General features: G+C 43.8%; 1 long non-coding RNA gene across 1 annotated transcript; it reads left to right on the top strand.

The window, feature by feature from the left end:
- The first annotated feature begins 9,646 nt into the window (after positions 1-9,646).
- LOC140909401 (uncharacterized) lies at positions 9,647-14,988 on the top strand. The gene is made up of 3 exons (XR_012158201.1): positions 9,647-10,098; positions 11,252-11,474; positions 12,880-14,988. It is a non-coding gene; the product is annotated as an uncharacterized lncRNA (long non-coding RNA).
- Positions 14,989-15,398: the final 410 nt, after the last annotated feature.

The following is a 15,398-nucleotide window of genomic DNA, read 5'->3' as shown; positions in this document are numbered from 1 at the left end:
CATGTGAGGTTCGATCTGCAGTGCATGTCAACCCACCCATCTTCATTCTGCCCATGACTCCTCTTCTCATTGGGCTCTGCTCTGTATCCCCATCCACGAGATTGCAGGAGAACTCAAAATGGGACCCATCCCCATCCTACAAACATGGCAGTGTCACCAGATCTCTGGAGGGGTGGGAGTGCGGGGGAGAAAGCAGGCTAGTAGTCTTGTTGACAGTGGCTGTTTATACTCACTGAGCCGGGGGTGGCGGGGGTCAAGGCTGCATCTTGACAGTGAGCTTCTCAAAGTGGAACCAGGAGCAATTAGCTTTACCTAGCGCTGGCCCTGGTAATAAACAGCTTCCTTTATTTTGTTGGATTGTATGTGGCAATTTCAACCCAGCTGAGTTGCCCTGTTTGAAGCTGCTATCTTGACAATTTAAAATAGCTTCTGTTTTGGTTCCTGTTTTTTTTTAAAATGGCATAGCTGATTGATGGCAATAATTATTTTTGTTCTGTGGATCCAAAGATGATGTTCAACTCCGAGCCTTTAATTTGATTCATTAAGTGTCTCTCTTAACAAAAGCTGGAATGATCATGAGTCAAGTAGGAACACTGGCTTAAACCAGCTCTATACCTATAGCCCATTGGGAGGTTCAAGGGAGGTTTACTGAGCCTCATATTTGTCCTTACAGTTGCACATTAATCTTCTGAAAGAACAAGCTCCAGGCGCATTGTTTTTGTTTGTTCATATAACAGTTATGGTCCTAATTCTCTTTCTTGATTGTATTTCATGTTCATTGTACAGAAATAGAAGCCAAACAAATAAAACTCTCCTGCATGTCTAATAAGACTCAGTGGCAATAGGGTTTCATGGACATCAGTGTTAAAAACTGTTGTCTCAATGTTAAAGGTACTGTCTAGTGGTTAAAGAACTATCCAAATATTTAAAGTATGGTTGGTTAAACAGAGGACTTGGGAAACGGGAGATCTTTGTTTTGTTCTGTTCCCGGCTCTGTCAGTGACTCATGTAACCTAGGGAAGATGCAGCCCTCCTGATGTTGTTTCCTTACTTGTAAAAAGGGAAAAGTAATGTGATGGGTTCGGTCATAGAGATCCCCTTGGGACTGTCACCTGATGTGCTGAAATTACCTCTGAGCCTGTTTTCCTTGCCAGCTTGGGACTTCCAGAACCCTGTCTTGTTGAGCCAGACACACTAGCCTGCTGCAACACAGACCAGGGTCTGGTCCACGCACCAAAAGCTGCAGATTTAAGTGAAAACAGCTCAGCAGGTTACCTATCTCCAGCACCCAGACACTCAGCTCCCAATGGGATCCAAACCCCAAATAAATATGTTTTACTCTGTGTAAAGCTTATACAGGGTAAACTCACGAATTGTCCGCCATCTATAACACTGATAGAGAGATATGCACAGCTGTTTGCTCCCCCAGGTATTAATCACTTACTCTGGGTTTATTAATAAACAAAAGTGATTTTATTAAGTATAAAAAGTAGTATTTAAGTGGTTTCAAGTAATAACAGAACAAAGTAAGCCACAAAGCAAAATAAAACAAAACACACAAGTCTAAGCCTAATACATTAAGAAACTGATTACAGGTAATATCTCACCCTCAGAGATGTTCCAATAAGCTTCTTTCACAGACTAGATTCCTTCTTGGTCTGGGCCCAATCCTTTCCCCTGGTACACTCCTTGTTAGTTCCAGCAGACATCTCAGGTGGTAAGCAGGGGCTTTCTCATGACTGGCAGCCCCCTTTGTCCTGCTCCACCCCCTTTTATAACTTTGGCACAAGGCAGGAATCTTTTGTCTCTCTGGGTTCCCACCTCTCCTAAATGGAAAAGTACCAGATTTAAGATGGATTCCAGTATCACGTGACATGGTCTCATGTCACTGTAAGACCCCTAGTCTCCATTCTTCCTGGGTTGGCCCACAGGTACACGGGAAGACTTGCAGGTAAATAAACCATTTACAACCATTTGTCCTAGTCAATAGGAGCCATAAAGATTCTAAAGCACCATTAATGGCCCACACTTCGCATAATTACAATAGGACCTCAGAGTTATACTTCATATTTCTAGCTTCAGATACAAGAATGATACATACATACAAATAGGAGGTATGTATTTAGTAGGTTATAACCTTTATCATACCTTACAAGAGACCTTTTGCATAAAGCATATTCCAGTTATATCATATTTATAAGCATATTTCCATAAATAATATGGAGTGCAACATCACAAGTAATACCGGCCTTCCAGTGGTGGTGTGAGGCTTAATTAATATCCATAGAGCATGTCGAGATCCTCTGATGAAACGTATTATGGGAACTAGTATAACTGGGTGGGATTGTTGCAGGATGGAATGGGGAAGGAGAGCCCTGGCCACTGAATGTTTTCAGGACTTTTAACTGGCTAAGGATGAAAGAATAGTGTATCTGCCACTCTCTGGAGCTTTAGAAGAATCTTTTAAGCCTTAGTCTTAAGTGCTTTTTTTAGATTGCCCAGGTACACATGCTTCTCTCATTTTTAATCACGTTTTTGTACTGCTTCCCTTCCACTCCCATTTCCCCCATAATACACTCTGTAACAAGCCAGGCCTGCATGCTTCAAATATATATTTAAATACAGTGGAAATTCACCCTGTATTGATTCTGCAGTGTAGCTGCAGTGGCAGAGATGTGCTATTGATTCTTTTTTGAGGGTTGTTTATGCAGAGATTAGAAATGCACTAGTGTAGCTTGTACATTTTAAAATGATGGCAGAGTAAAATCTTTACTTTCTCCCCTCCCCACTCCCCCATGTATACTAAGTGTTGCTTCTGACATTTGTCTGCTTGGTGCTTCTTTCTCTTTTACAGATGGAAGCTTTAAATTCTGGGCAAGTAATTCCCCTAGAACAGTCCATAGATTTACAAAGACATTTATCATGCACAAAATAGTGACATTTCAAGCCTCACTTGGCAAATGATAATATGGACAATGTGCTCTTTTGAGGTATCAAACACGATTTTACTATGCATTAATGCTTGCTGGGGCTCATAGCAGCTAGTGCTGCCTCTGAGGAGTCCATAGACCCATGGGTATAGAGATTATTGTAGGCGTTAGAATTGGTTCATTAACAGCTTGATCATGAAAAGGAGCTCTCCCACTGTTTATTTTTGTTGACTCTTGGGAAGGAGCGGCACTGAACTAGCCTTTTCAGAATCCTTCAGTTTCATTGGCTGCCTGTTCTTCCTCTCTTGTTTCTGGCTGCGAGTGATAGTGTGGATGGCCAGTCAAAATGCAGAATATTGACAAAGCTCCGGTCTCGGCAGGATCTGCCCCGCTGTCTGAGTCAATGGCAAGCCTGCTCCATACTATATTTGTAGGGTGTTTTGATTAGGGGTGGAGGAAGGGCAGTTCAGGTGGGGTCCCTTATATATAATGCTGAGGTCTCAAATCTTTTCTCTCTTGAAAGCTCTCCCTATCCTCCCATCTGGATACCAATGTCAGACGGGGGTTTGCAATATAAGGTTCCCTGCAAACCTACACAGGAGCCTTTGCATGCAGCTCAGAATCCCTCTGTAGCTTGAGCCTTAATTTCAAGATCAGCCTTGCTGCCTTAGATGTGCCTGATGCTTTACAGAAAGATCGAGATTTCCCCACCTGGAAGAACTTAAAAGTTGCAAAGAGAATGAGTAACAAAACTGAGAGGTAGGAGGGGCCAATCTGATTAGAGGCTCACTGCTGAGGCTTAAGGCATGTGTCTAGTGCGTGATGAAGGGTAGTGTAGTTAAAATGTTTGTTTTTCTAAAAATGTATAAAAGTGAAATATGCAACGCAGGCTGTGTTACCGGGGAGCAAAAGGTGGCTTGCAATGCAAATCCTTTTCTTTTTACTCTACTGAAGGGAGTTCCCAAGAAAATTAAAATTCCATCTCTGGAAATTTCAGTCCCAAAGGTGAAATTTTCAGAATGGGGTGTGTGTGAAATGAGGATTGGGTTAAAATGAAAGCTTCCCTGTAAGCATCCCTCCAGATTTTGAACTTGGGCAAGCTGTAGCACTAGTGCTGTAGCACAGAGAGCGCCCCAGTGGTTTGTAGCACTCGTCTGTTTGAGAGCTGAGTAGATTACCCAGGCGCTGTGGGCATTAGAAACACCATAGCAAAAAGGAGTGAGGGCTGGGAACGTTACTCCACAGTATTTCCATGGGGTACCAGCCAATTTACATTAGTGCCAGAAGAATTAGTCCCTGTGAGCCCAAGACGTTGTACTGGGGCTCTGTTGCTTCTGCAGCAGAAGCAATTCAATGCCTCAGAAGCATTATTATTCTTTGTTGTATTAGCACCAAGGAGCCTTAGACAGGCATGGCTGCCACCTGTCTCACGTGCTAGCCTGCTAGTGCTGCCTCTTGAGAGAGAGAAGAGAGCACGTTCTGTTCCCATCGTGCGGTGAGTAGTGCTTGGATTGCAGTGACTGGAGGGGAGGATGATCCCTCAGTAATGGAGGGATGGAAGAGTTATTGCTCAGACTTCATGACCTCACCAGACAGTTAAAAATAGAATGTGGAGCAAAGCAGGGAGGTTACAAAAGTGAGGGGCTCTGTCACTTGGCCTAAAGAAAATCTCCTTTAGCCAACAGTAGTAATAGGTCCCATATCTGCTCTATGGACCAACCACAAGGGGGGGCAACATTACTCAGACACATAAAGCAAGTCAATCATGCTAAACCTGCAGTCAGCGCAAGCCTAAACTTGGGACTGTAGCACTGTATTGACTCAGCAACTCATGGGCCAGCCTCGCATTCTCCTCACCCTGTCCTGGGAAGAAGAAAATAATCACCAGACCAGATGAAGGCCCTATATTGGGCAGTGGCACCGAAGCAGGAGCTAACTCATATCCTGATTTAACTCCCTTCTACTCCAACAGCTAAGGCCCTGAATGTTGGGCTATTTATAGCAATCTACCCTCAGGTTAAACCTAATACCCTCTCAATGGGGAAAAATGGATGAAAACAAGGGCCCAGTTGTGCTCCCTTTGAAGTCAATAGGAGTTTTGCTTTTGACTTTGGGCCTCATGTCTGTGGGATGCTTGACTGGGAATGGTGGAGTGGGAGCAAAGAGACATTCCCATTATGTACATGCTGAGATCTCCGTTTCCCCCTACTGAACGTTTCCCCCCACGCTTTCCTTGGGGATACCAGTGGCTGAACTGGGACCAGCCTTGGGTTGTAATAGGGAGCCAAAGGTAAATGAAGTTCCTGGCTAACATCAAGATAGTGGCCTTTACACGCAACTCTAGGTCAGAATCCTAGAGGCAAGTGCTTTAATCCTAAAACTGGCATCAGATCTGTGGCTGGGATCCTTGCAGTGCAGGATTCTGCTGCCTTTTAGAATATGTGGTGGCCTCAACTATTCAACCTGCTAGAAATTAGGGCATTTAATATCTGATGAGAACTCTGTGGTGGGACTACACTCTGCCATGCAGGAGTGTGGACTCAATGCTCCCCTAAGTCTTCTCCATCTCTTTACTGAAATCCTAAAACCTCATGTTAGAAGCACTTGAGTTTTACATTTTTGGAGCTGGGGTGAAATTTTCCCCTTTAGCCACATGGTGGCACTGGCTGCACGTGTGAATTAGGACAAGCCTATAGACAGGAGGCACATTTCAGTGCAGGAATTTGTTTAAAAAACCAAAACTCTGTCATTTTCAATGGGGGTTTTAAACTGGAGATTAGAATCACCTCCATTTGTTACTATGGAAACACCCAAGAGAAAGAAAACTACCTTATTATTATTCACACTGATGAAATCTCCTCGGGTGTGCTCGGTGCTGTGTTCCTGTTACTGGTATTGGTGGAACTGGGGTGAAGGGGCTGCCTCTCTGCTGGAAAGTCACCCCTTTGAGCGTTGATAGTCTCTGGGCCCAGCTGTGTGTGATATGATCCCTTGGTGCAAGCGCTTTGTTCTCATTTATCTCAGTCCTCTCCTTTTTGGAGGATATACAGATTCACTGGACTGCAGACAGCCTCTGTTCACAGAGCCACTCTTCTGATGCAAAATCATCTGCGGGAGCAGCCTGGCTTTGAGTCACTTCTATGCCAAGGCTGATGATAGATTGTTTTTGCAGAGTTGCAGTGTTGGTGAAATAAGCAAGATGCCTGCTATCTGGGGCTAGAACCTGCCCAGCTGTGGGGGAGGGGAGAGGGAGGATCTGATGTTCTAAAGGGCTCTCTCCTTTTGTTGGTGTCCTTTAGGTGTTCAGCCTGTCTATTTATCCCTCAACTTTTTCTTCCTTCGCTCCAACCTCCCTGCCAATGATTCCCAAATCTATCTTTCCACCCTTGACCTCTCCTACATCCCTGGCTCTTTCTGCCCTCTCCTTCTGAATGACAGACCTCCTTCAGCTCAACATTTCCAACCCTGAACTACCCCTCCTTTCCTGTAGTCCTCCTCCGTTTCCTCTTTTTTCATCACTGTTTAGAAGTCCATTTTCCTTCTCACCTCAGTTTTGGGGTCCTGTTTGACTCTTCTTTCCCCGCATATTCAGCGTCTCACTAAACCCTGCTGCCTTTTTCCTCTCTTAGACCTGGCTGGTAAGCAATTTTTTTTCTAGTGAAAAAATGGACAAATTTTTAAAAATGTCATTTTAAAAAAAACTTTTCTTAAATGTCAAACACCTGAAATTTGGAGGTGCTTTGAAACCCTTGAATGAAAGATGCCATATAGAAGGGCTAAGGTTTATGATGATGATAGTGCTGCCCCACTTCATTTAGGGGGATTTGATCAGTGCCATTGGGTCAGTTTGTCCCTTCTTTACATGGGACTCCTCTTATAAGAGGGCTTTGGGTGGAGCAGTGTCTCGTGGGGGGAACCCATGGAGTTTTCAGTACCCAGTGTGGGTTTTTTCCACCCAGGGGACGGTCTGGCTGTTCCCTTTAATTTACATTTAAATCTGTGTAGATCAAACGCTGATGACTTATGTTTAGCTGAGGGGCATGTGGAGATTGTATCTTAGGTGAGTTTTGAACTTCTACCATTCATTTGCCGACTTCCCTCCTGGTCTGCTCTGCAGATCACATCCCACCAGGCATACAGCTGGGCAGGTTCATGCCCCAGGTGAAACAGACAATGAAATCCTGGCTTTTTTATGAGGCTTATTCATCTGTGATGCAGCCCCCATCGGAGGACAGAGCTGAAAAAGGGCCTGGTGCAGATCTCACTCATCAGAGATTGAACACCAGGCAGGATTCTGTGCCTCTGTGTGAGCAGCACATGGAGCCTGTTGCTAGACTTGTGAGGAAGATGACAGTCACCACTGTAGCCCTTGGGCTGGACCTAAGGACTAGTTTTTCTGTAATGAATGAAAATAAACAATTCTCTCAGTTGGATGTGCAGGCTCCCAGGCAGTGTGAAACTGGAGGACAGTTGGAATCCCAGAGGGAGCAGGATCTGGGGACAGTCAACTTTGCTGCTCTGACTGAAAACCTCTTTGAGGCAAATCCCATTGTGGAGGAAATGCTGCAAAACAAATCCTTCCTGGTCTTCTCTGACTACTGCTGTTTTAATCAGGAGCAGGCGTGGGAAAATTCTTCCCTTTGCAAGCCCTACATACAAGCACTATCCAGACTTCAGAGCCGGCACTCACACTGCCATCAAAGAGAAGGAGTGCAAGAACCCGGTGATCTTACGGCACTACTGGCCCTCCCTCTGTTGTCTGGTCCTGAGAAGGAAGGGTTAAAGTTTGCCAAACAACTTGGCTGCATTACTGTGGACCTAATGAATGAGACCTTGTCTTCATTTCTAAAAAATGTGCGTGTTTTACCTCCTGGAAACTAATGTGCATTAGCTATCCTGAGGTAAAATGCCATGAAGACAAGGCACTTGAGTTTTACCATGAAGTCAACCCCAAGCAGGGGTATAGGGCTGACCTCAGTGAGTTTGCCTCATGATAAAATGGAAGTGCCTTGCTTTTACCTCAGAATAGCTCATGTGTGTTTGCCTGAGGTAAAAAAAAATACCATTTTGGCAGTGAAGACAAGGGCTGAGAGTCCCATTCCACCCCATTTTCTTTCCAAATGCCATTCAAGGAAGTATCTTAATTTGCAAACAGCTCCATTTGTATCCCCTCAAATGCCCTAGGGGTGTTCCACTACTTGGGCCTGGTCCTGCTTTTATTGCATCAAAGAAAATTTTGCCATTCAGTGGGAGCAGGATCATGCTGTGTGTGGGTGGAGAATGAATTTGTGTGTGCATTAGCTAAAATTTGCAAAGCTGGGTACATATTAGAGGTGACCAGGAAGGGACTCCTTAAAAAGGCAGGTTTGTCCTTTTTCTGCCTTTTTTTTTTATGGCGGACAAGGAAGGCCATAAAAGTAATTATTTTTAAAAACTATTAATAAACCCTGCTTTTGTTTTGTTTTTGGTCTTATTTTTTTAACCTTGAAAACCACAGGAATGTCAAGTGTAGTCTTCTCTGGCTTTGCTAGAAGAAATCTTGAGGTGATCAGAGTGTGCATAGTGCAAACTCTTGCCCCTCCACTGAAGGGGGAGTGATGTTGGACCTTTAACGGAAACATCTTCTCTCTTAAATAATCATTAGTGAGTGGAGTCCAATGGGTGTTTAACAAAACAGACAGCAGAATTTAAAATGCCCATCTTCCCCTCTGGTGGTCAGTTTTCAATCTCTTGACTTTTGATATCATTTCACTAATTCTCCAGTAACTATAGAATCTTCCCCTATGACCTGAAGTAAAAAAGAAATCTATGTACATGTAACTCTTATGTTAAACATCTCACCCATATGGATTTTGTTAATCTTTAATAAAAGTTAGTGACTTAAAACAAAGCAAAAACCAACTTTCAGGACTTTCTTATGCACTATAAAGAACCAAACAAGGGTATGTCCCCTTTTTTGCCCCCATTGAGGATTATGTTGAAAGTACAGCATCTCCATTTTTGTTTAGGCATCTGAATAAAAGTGGCCTGATTTTCAGAGGGGCTGAGTATCTACAACGCCCATTGACCCATCTGCAAACCAGACTACTGGCTTAGGTGCCTAAATGTGGATTTAGGTGCCTAGCTTTCAGCAGCCAAAGGGTAGAACCCAGTAAGTCTGGCCCCAGTTCTGACCATTCAGGTTCATACAGTGTCATTTCAGACAATAATTCGAGACAATATAATTGTGGCTGTCTAGCCATTGACTGAATTTTCCGATGGAAAAGACTGACTAAACCAGTTCCCCTCAACAAACCCTAGTCTCCAACAAAGGATGACAGGTTTCAGAGTAGCAGCCATGTTAGTCTGTATCCGCAAAAAGAACATGAGTACTTGTGGCACCTTAGAGCCTAACAAATTTATTTGAGCAGAAACTTTCGTGAGCTACAGCTCATTTCCATCAGATGCATGCAGTGGAAAATACAGTGAGGAGATTTTATATACACAGAGAACATGAAACAATGGGTGTTACCATACACACTAACGAGAGTGATCAGGTAAGGTGAGCTATTACCAGCAGGAGAGAAAACAAACCTTTTGTAGTGATAATCAAGGTGGGCCATTTCCAGCAGTTGACAAGAACGTGCTCTCTGTGTGTATAAAAATCTCGTATTTTCACTGCACGCATCCAATGAAGTGGGCTTCATGAAAGCTTATGCCCAAATAAATGTGTTAGTCTCTAAGGTGCCACAAGGACTCCTGTTCTATTAACAAAGGAGGAGACTCACAGAAACTGGAGAAGAAATTAAAACCCTGAATAAAAAAGATCCTCTGCTTTAAATGTTTAGAACAAAATTGCTCCTCTAGCCTCAGCGGCTTTTGTGCACTGGCTTCAAATGTCTTTTAAAAAATGAGCTTTATGAAACAGATCAGCAGGGGCTCTTTAGCTACTTCAGTGCTGTAACTACAGCTCATTCCAGCATAATTCCTTTGCCTCTCCCTTCAGTACCTTGCCATTCATTTTAATTTTGCAGGACCAGTGAGCTGCATTTCTCCTGTGTGGATGCAGCATGCGTTTCCAAGACAGATCCCCCATGAGGGTTCCACTCGTACAGAATTCCTAGCGTGAAGGATACTGGCTGAGGGCCTGAGCATGCCAGGTGCTGCGGCTGCCTGAAATGAATGGGAGGTGAGGATGCTCAGATTCAGGTCAGAAGGATATTTGTTTTGTAACTTGGCACTCAGCCCATAGGCATGGATCTGCCATCTGTCTGGATTCACGAATCCTTCATTATGATGATATTGTCTATGCTCTATGGCAAGTTTGCAGCCTAGACACAAAAGGATGCACACATCTCTAATGTGTTGGGGGTGGGGGGGGAGGAAGAGGAGTTCTAGGGCCACGCATTTGGAGGTGGATGTATTTTTGCTGACTCATGCTGAGGTTAGATGAGATATGTCCAATTAGCTCTACTCTAGGAATTTAGAAGGGCTGGATTCCCTCTCTCTTAATGGCAGAAGGTATGAGAGGCAAAGACAGTGAGGGTCTGTAAGGAAATTCGAAAACAGCAACACTTGAGAAGAAAGGTTAGGTTATGAGTTATGTTATTTCAGTTACCAATAAGGCCAAACCCCAGGTAGAGGGTAAATATGGACTTTATAAAATGGGGCTGTACTCTGTTTGGAGCAGGGTGGGAACTCTACCTGTTCAGAGTTACCTTAAGGCAAGACCTACTCTTATGAAGTCAGGGAATATTTTACATAGCAACAGTCTGAAGAAATGAGGATAGATCAGTGATTAAGGCTTATAAATATCAAAGAGGTGGGTGATAGTAGCAGATGAAGTCACAGAGCTCGTACTAAGCCAAATGTGAATACTGGCATGATAAAACCCTTACTGCCAACTTTCCTCCCAGCATGCTTAAGATTTGATGACTCAGGGGCATTAGCAGAGCAGCAAGCTAGGAATAGTTTGGGGGTGCTGTGTGTCAGGATTGAGAGGCACTGCGACAGCTATTGGGGTAGCCCTAGCATGACATAGGAAAGGCTCCTGCTGCAAGCTGGGATTGAAGAGTACTGACAGAAGTGTGACTTTATCCAAAGCTGGAATAACAAGGGATGGCAGAAGTCAGGAATGCGGTACATTGGGTATGGTGAAAATGTATATAGGACCTGCCAGCACTATACCTGTACCAACTCTTCTTATCACAAATAGTGAATTCAGCCACAAACTTTAGGAATAATAATGGTGGCAAAAGATGGTCTTTGCTGAACTATTTACTGGTCACTAGCGTTGAGGGGAATGGAGGTGCCCCAATGATGGCTCTGGTTTTCCATTCCAGACTGGCATGCTTTGCCAACGGAAACTTGCCACCAGCTCTGCAGGTGGTTCTCATGAAATAAGACATGGACGCAGGTAGCTGCAGAAGTGGCTGTTTGAGAACCTAAAAGTGCACGATACTTTCATTGCCAGTGCACCCGTCAGAAGAAAAGACGCTTCAAGAGCCGTGGCTAAGTGCCACTCCCTCCCCTGGGGTGACTGAGTCAGCACCAATAAGTCCAACAGTAAGTCTCTAATTCCAACAAGGTGTTTTGGGGCTCTCATAAATGTTAATGGAGAATTTGGGCTTGGTCTACACCAGGAACTTATGGTGGTAGAAGTACGTCACTCAGGGGTGTGGAAAATCCACACCTCTGAGTGATATCGTTATACCGAGCTGACCCCTGGGAGAGCTTCTCTTGTTGACATAGCTACTGCCTCTTGGGGAGGAGTACCACCTATGCTAATGTGAGAAGCTCTTCACTGAGCACTACAGTGGTGCAACTGGACCAGTGCAGCACTGTAAGTGTAGACAAGCCCTAAGTATGTGTCTTCAGAAACTTGCAAGGAAACGTCTTGTGTTGCTGTTGTGCATAACAGTGTCTGGATTCCTCCAAAAGCCAACAAGTTGTTGTATCACTAATCTATCATGCCCCTAATGTCTACACAGCAAAAAAAACCCCTGCGTCAGCAAGTCTCAGAATCCGGGTCAACTGACTTGGGCTTGTGCTATGGGGCTAGAAACAACAGGGTAGACGTTCCCCACTTGTGTTGGAATCCAGGTTCTCAAATCTGCTGAGGGCTCCAGCCCAAGCCCGAGCATCTACGCAGCTATTTTTAGCCCCATACTGCAATCCCCAGTCAATTGATCCAGTGTGATTGAGAATTTTCTGTAATATTTTTAACCCCCTGTGTGCCTCAGTTTCCCTTATATTTCACATGGCTCCCTAAGGCAGGGGGTGGTGATGGAAAAGACTGTTTGCTGTCAGGGCAGGCTACGAGAATAGGTATGAATGACGCCTAGCTGTCTGAGCCTGAATGAGTCATTAAAGTGGACCGACCCCATATCAGTGGAGAATCTGTGAAGTGAAGAACAGGGCAAATCCAGTTACCAGGACATTTATACCTGGTAACCAACGACCCAGAGGGAGACAGATTTCCCCACCTCTCAGCAGGGAAGACCCTGAGCAAAGACACCAGCTGGAGAACAAAGCACTGGGAAGTTGTAAGACAGGGAGGGGTGGGTGGCTGGGAGAGAAGAGTTGGCTGTCAGAAGGACAGACAAGAGTAGCAGCTGTGTTAGTCTGTATCTGCAAAAAGAACAGGAGTACTTGTGGCACCTTAGAGACTAACAAATTTATTTGAGCATAAGCTTTCGTGGGCTACAGCCCACTGCATCGGATGCATAGAATGGAACAGATAGTAAGATTATATATCTATATATATCTATATATACACACACACAGAACATGAAAAGGTGGAAGAAGCCATACCAACTGTAAGAGGTTAATTAATTAAGATGAACTGTTCTCCCACGTGCAACCTGACTAAGGAGGTCAGACTGACAGAGACAGGACTTGAACAATGGGGTTTGCTACAGCTTGGCTGGACTAACCACAATGACCTGTTTTAACCTTCCTTTCTCTACAGTAAACGGACGACTTCCAATGCTGTGTTCCAGTTCACTAATAAACATGACTGTTTTGACAAAGCTATGTGGGTGTCACTGCAAATGCTTGGTGAGGTACACTCTTCAGGGATTAATGCACAAGTCTCTTCCAGGAACCTGGCTCAGTTAGACTCACTGAAAAGAGCTCACGGCATGAAACAGGAGTGGTGGAGCCCGAGAGGTTCAGTCTGAGGAGGTGGTGAGGCCTACCCTGTGTAGGAAGAGTGAGACCCTTGGAGGTCTGGCACACTCCTAGAGACTGCTCCGTAGCTGGGGGTGAAGCACTGATCCTGTGGTTCTGCAGCTCTGAGACTTGTGGCTGTGTTTTTGTTTTGTAATGTAGTGTAGATGTATCCTAAGTGGCTTGTCCTCTGGATTTATGATTAGTAACACAGCAGATGTAGTGAACTAAATAGACCTAAGATGTTCTGATGAAGGACAAAACAAGTTATCTATCAGCACAAGGAATATCAACACTGAGGGCTTAACCTCCTCCCCCTTAACACACATACATATTGCAGATGCTTTCTAGTGCTTAGGTTTTGCATGAAACCATACCATATGCTCTGTACATTTTGCTATGTCCACTGCATCCCACTTGTCCCCAGAGTCTGTTATTGTTTGAAAAAAGTAAATCAAGTTAGTTTGCAACCTTTTATTCTTGTGTATGCCCCAGGGGCTGAGCATGTAACTCTTCAGGCCAAGAACCTGATGGTTTCTTCTAGTGTTTTATGTGGTGCCAAGGTAAAATTAACAGTCTTGCAACTTCCTGGCTTTACCCTCCCTACTCTGCACCCTCTTTTGGGGATATTTAAGGGAGACTTTAATCTCTGGTATATATATTGGGAAGTGTTTGCACCTTGAGCTGCTATTAAAAACTATTAAAGTGGGGAAGGGTCTAAAAAGAGAAGCATGCAAGAAGGGGAAATAATGAAAATAGTTTCTTCTGGGAAATAGAAAACCAAAATGCAGCTTTTTTTCTTCCCCTCTAGAGCCTGATGCATCAATGAAAGGCTTTTAGGAAGGCACTACAATTAGAATCCAATATCTCTGTCTGTCATCCTCATATCTTGGGGCCAAATATTGATGCAAATATCATTTACAGCAGCCAGAGGAACTCAGGGCTTTTCTTATATTTCGAGTGATTGACAATATGTCTGCTACATGGGGTGCTTGGCCGGGAGAGTTGTCAGGAAGTGGCGTATCCATTGCACTTAAAGATACCACAGTGCAAAGGTTAGTGCTGAGCACTCACAAGGTTTGATCCTGAAGAACAGTTAAGTACCTGCTTGACTATAAGCATGTGAGCAGTCTTATTTACTTCAATGAGATTATGCACATGCTTTGAGTTAAGCATATACTTAAGGGCCTTGCTGGATCAGTGCAATATAACCCAGTGAGAGGTACATTAGAAATACTTATTGTGACTGATTAAATAGCAGGAATTTCAATACTTGTCTCTGGACACCAGAATGTCTAACTAGCTGGCAGGATTTCACTGCTATGTGAATGATTTTATATGCCACTGCTCTGACAGCACCCATCATTATGTCATACACAAATATCCACATCACTGAATAAATATGCACATCCCTGCCATCATTAACATTAATTGGCTTCCTTGAAGGCAGCCTTGTAGAGTAGCCAAGGGGTGAATGGAGACTGAATGGCCCTCTCCCCTCAGAGCAGCATTGAGACACACTATTGAGGCAGTCAATGTAGGTAGGTTAGCTTACATTGTTCATACTGAACCTGTTTTCTCTGGATACAGAGAGGGTTTCAATAGTCAGAGCTATCAGTCTGGCTAGTTTCCACCAGCACTGACTCCGCGCACACAAACACCAAAAGATGTTAAGCATTTGTAATATTTACTTGCAGTGATATCATTCAGCCACTACATGTCTCTGTGCACTGTATAGCATAGCAGGCAAATTGTGGTCCCTGGTAAACAAGACAGACAAAGCTGGAATGTGAGCTGAGTGGAAACCTGTTTGATGGTCTGTATGTAGTAGCTCTTTATTAAAAAAAAGACTTCACATGTAAGATGTCCTGTGATTTTTATGTATCATGTTAGGGAGTGGAAAGAAAAAAGTGATCAACTTCTTGCCACAGTGAAATAAAAAATCTCTTAAAAATGAACTTATTTTATTGAAACTCACTTCAAAGTCCCTAGTGAGAAATATCTGTTCACCATTTCCCACAGGCATTCTCCTTCTTTAGCATTTCACCAGGTGATCTTTAAACACAATTTCAGTGAGTGTCAATGCTACTTTCAGAAATTAAATAAAAAACTTTCCCTCTGTCTTGTGGAAAGATTATTCTATTTGCTAACGGGAGATGCCAGTTCCTGAACTTACTGTGGGAGACGGGAAGGGAGAAAGGAAGACACATGGTTAACGCCAATAATCTTTCATATAGCAAAATTGGATTCCGCTATGTTAGCTTCCTTGTTAGTATTTATATATATAAATAAATAAATAAAAGAGAGCGCACGCATGCC

This window comes from Lepidochelys kempii, chromosome 3, assembly GCF_965140265.1.
Source record: "Lepidochelys kempii isolate rLepKem1 chromosome 3, rLepKem1.hap2, whole genome shotgun sequence".
NCBI lineage: Eukaryota > Metazoa > Chordata > Testudines > Cheloniidae > Lepidochelys > Lepidochelys kempii.
This window is presented reverse-complemented; position numbering and strand designations above follow the sequence as displayed.